The following is a 4,366-nucleotide window of genomic DNA, read 5'->3' on the forward strand; positions in this document are numbered from 1 at the left end:
AGCCAAGCGTGAAGGACACAGGGCAAGGCTGGAAAAAGAACTTTTCCCTCCTCCAAGCCTGAGCAGGTGAATGGGATTGTTGCTGGCTTATACCAAGGGTCAAACCCTGAACCTCTGTCCTAGATGTGCTCCCAGGGCTTTCACTGGGGCTTTGCTCCAGCTCTCCTCACTCCTGAGATCTCGTGGCTTCCAGCCAGGTGCACAGCCTGAGGCAGCACTCAGCATCCCCACAATCATGCAGCCAGTTGCAGGCAAGAGATCTGTGCCTGGTGGCTCTGGCTCCTTATGCTCCCGGTGACAGAACTGTTCTCCTTTTTGGAGCAGGATGGTGCTCTGAGGAACAGCTCTGCTTATCTAACACAGGGCTGAGGTAGGACAGCCTGTGGTCTGGCCAGGCCCCAGCTGCCCTTGGGAACCTCGTGGGGATCCTGCCAGGGGCTGATAAATGCCAACAAAAGGATGTCAAGTGCTAGCAGTTGCTTCCAGGTTTGTTTATCCCTCTGATTCCTACAGAGGCACACAAAGAGCTCACACGCAATCTGCACAGAATGCTCTTCATAAAAACAAATAAAAGGACCCTTGCTGTTCAAAATCAGCTTCCCTCCAGGTCTATTTTAGCCTTTGGCCTGAGCAGCAGCTCCTTCAGAAGCTGAGGCTCTGCTGATGGGAGTTTCTTCTGCCCCTCAGCAGGCGCCTCAGTAATTTTCCCCAGCCGGTTACGTCAGCGGAGCCCTGCACCAGCAGCTCCCCGATTATGCAAGCTCCCTTCCCAGAGACGCTCAGGGATGGTCTTTTCAACCTTTATTCACCACAGGGAGAGCTGCAATAAAAGCTTTGCTGATAAAGCCCAGAAATATATCAATAAAAGAAAAGTGTGGCATCGGCTGGAGATGGTATTTGTGGGAAACTGAAAGGAGAAACAAAGGAGTGGGCTGCAGCCTATATGGGCACAGTGGAATCTGCAGCAGTGCCACCTCTTGAAAAGACAGACACACTTTTCTAGTTCATCTAGGCAAAAGCAGGGACAATTTTTTTTCCCCTGGGGTTTCAGTTTGTTAGCCAAATGCTTTGCAGCCACGGGTTTTGCGTGACTGAGCTACCTCTGTGCTCCCACTGAGGCACCCTAGAGCTTGCTCACAGATGGTGCAGGAATCCCTGAATTACAAAGCAGGAATCTTCAACTTATTCTATTTAAACTACACCCCCCCCCTTTTTTTTTTCTTTCTTTTTTTTTTTGATGGCTGTGCAATTTTATCTTTGTAGGAGGACTATAGAAGGGGGAAGATGTAAGCAATTTTCTTCACCAGGACCTTCTCATAATGTTTTTATTCACTCAGCTCCAACATCTCCTTAGTTGTCCAAACATGTTCTTCATCCCATGGAATGGTTTGGGTTGGAATGGACCTTCAAAGTTCAAGTCCAACTCCCCTGCCATCAGCAGGGACACCTTCCACTGGATGATGGGGAATCCACAATTTCTCTGGGTAACCTGTATCCAGGGGATAGAAAAGCAGGGGGATGGGATAATGTCACTGCCTGGATCTCCAGTCACCAAATTCCTCCTCTGACCTTCCTGCCTTGCTGCCTGCCAAGTCTTCCCTCCTCAGGAAGTCTTTGGGAAGGACTGAAGAAAGGCACAGCACAGGGATACTCCTGCAGACTCCTGCTTGTGCTGGGCTCAGAATCCTGCCCTGTCACAGTGTTAATGGGGCACTGTGATACCCTCTCCTCCTTCCTCCTCATCCCATCAAGCCCAAGGGTGGCAGTGGAGCAAGGGACCAATACTTTAACATTTGTGCAGTGGGAGGGTTTTTGCTGCAGCAAGATCAGCTCAGAATGAATTGGCTCACACAGTGTGATTCTGTTGACTGTTCAACAGATCAGGCACTAAATCTGACTATAAAGAGAAATAATTGACTGACTGCTTGGGTTTTCTGGGGACAGTAACTATAGAAACTCATTCCTATCAGACACAGGTGCAGCAGAGACGTGCTTGTCTGACCAGAACCAGAATGTGTCAGTCAGTAGAGCAAAGTTTACAAGAGGTGCTCAGTGCAAAATGCCACGTGCTAGTGTTTCCCCGTGGATAGCAGGATTGCTGAGGTAATGCTGGGAAAAGGAAAAAAAATAAAAATATAAAAATCACTTATCTCTAGCTGTGAGTGTCATAGAGGAATAAATGTTGATATCTGTATAATTGAGCTCAAGAGGTTCCTGTTAGCCATGGTGTTCTTGTTGGAGGGATCTGGAGCTGAGTCAGACAGATAAAACTGGTCCATATTTTTCAAATCATTTATAGGTCCTGAAACCCTGCAGTCCCAGGCTCAAAGAAACCAACACCAGATTTGTGCTCCATTGGAAGAATATTTCAGCCCAAGCAAAAATCCACGCAACTTCTTTATGACATTTTAAAGGAAACCACTTACTATTGGGACATTAAAAATTCCCCAACATCACTGAAAAGGATAAAGAAGAGAAAAATAAAGATAGAATCAAAGAACTGCAAAGCATTTATTTGAAACGGAATTAATACTTTCAGTGACCCAAAGTGGTCAGGGTTACTCATTTGCCAAACACAGAAGGGAGTCCTTTGCATCCATCTGCAATGATATTGTCTTTCCCTTCTTTGGCTCAGCCAGCAAAGTCCAGCAGAAACACAGCCTGGGAGTGTGTGCCCTGAGAGGAGAACTTGGAATTAGCAGCACTCTGCCAGTATATGCTGGGAAATCTCAAAACTGGAATACTTTGAATGTGTTATCTGAAGCAGTACTCAGTGCTTGGGGGGAGAAGAAGAAGAAAATGCAGGGAAAGGGTGAGACATGCTATAAGGTTTGAGAATTCCAAGCTGAAGGAAATGCTCCCTGAGGAGCCCTGAGAAGCTGTGCAGGTTAAGGCACAGAATCATGGAATTACAGAGAGGGTCAGGTTGGAAAGGACCACAGTGAGCCATCCCTGTCCCAAGGAGCAGCATTCTCAGGAAGACTGAGGGTGACCAGGTCCCATCCTGGCCCCAAGCAGTTTTCCTCTTCTGCCACACACTCCCATGTTTTGAGCCCTTTCAACTACTCAGTGTCAAAAGCATCAAGCACTAAATAGCTTTTGAGGCAGCACATTCCCACGCAGCCCTGTGAAATACTTAATATTAGGATGCTGTATTTGGGACAGGCAGCATTTCTGACAAAGGGGACGTGGTGAAACAGCGCTTTTTTGTCTCACCAAGCAATCAGTCTACAAGGAGGATGGGCAGGTACAAAGCAATGAAAGGGATCTTTATGTCCTTTGAACGTGCAAGAAACTCCTTGAATTAATAACCAGCACTTACATCTAGAGACAGGCCCATGTTATTAGGAAGATTAACAGTAGCCAAGCACTTTTCTTTAAATGTGGAGCTGCAAAGAGCTCCTTTGGCACAGGCCTTGTTACAGAGGACGTTTCAATCCATCAAGGGCTGAAAGGAGCATAAATCAAACCTGCAAGAGTAAGATAAACCCACCCAGTCTCTGATGACCCTTCCTTAGCTGCAGTGCCCCATGACATTGCAGCACGTCATGGATGCAGACATGAAAGGACTTCTGGGGACCTGCTGCATCATGCTGCTGCTGATTGCTTCAATCCACCTACAGCTCGATCCTGCTCACACTGGGACCTCCCATATGCCCCAGCTGGAGCATTAAATACGAGCGTCAATGTAAATTTCCCCCAAACACAGCCTTGACTCTGACTTGGGAGTCCCTTTGGGTCTCCTGTCTAATGAGGACTTTGCTTAGTAATGCAATTAGCGCTCAGGCTGTGTGGTTAATAAAGCTGCTCACAGAGCTGCCAGCGAGGCAGGGGGAGGGACACGCACAGCTGCCACCTCTGTGACACCAGGGTCCTCCTGCTCAGGCCATTCCAGCTCTCAAGAGCCACCAGCTCCCTTCCCTCTCCTACTTGGAGTGTTCCCACCGCCTCGGCCCTGACGTGTGTCCCTCGCAGAGCAGCAGCAGGAGGAGGAGGAGGATGAGGATGAGGATGAAGATGAAGATGAGGATGAGGATGAGGATGAAGATGAGGATGAGGATGAGGATGAGGATGAGGATGAAGATGAGGATGAGGATGAGGATGAGGATGAGGATGAGGATGAGGATGGCTGGATTTGTGGCACTTCCCGGCTGTCCCACACGTGTGCTGCAGCCGCTGCTGTGTGACCACACTGGACCTTCACACGTGGCTGCTCCGCGGCGTTTCCAGCCGCCCTTCTAATGAGCGCTAATTCAATTTTCGGCTTTGCTCCCTGATCCTTTCATGCCGCCTCCTGAGCCGCTTTGTGCCGACGTCTGCTGATGTCAGCGGCTGCGGGATGGGCAGCACAGGGATAACAGCATCC

The sequence above is a fragment of the Cyanistes caeruleus genome, chromosome 3 (assembly GCF_971803275.1).
Source record: "Cyanistes caeruleus chromosome 3, bCyaCae1.hap1.1, whole genome shotgun sequence".
Lineage (NCBI taxonomy): Eukaryota > Metazoa > Chordata > Aves > Passeriformes > Paridae > Cyanistes > Cyanistes caeruleus.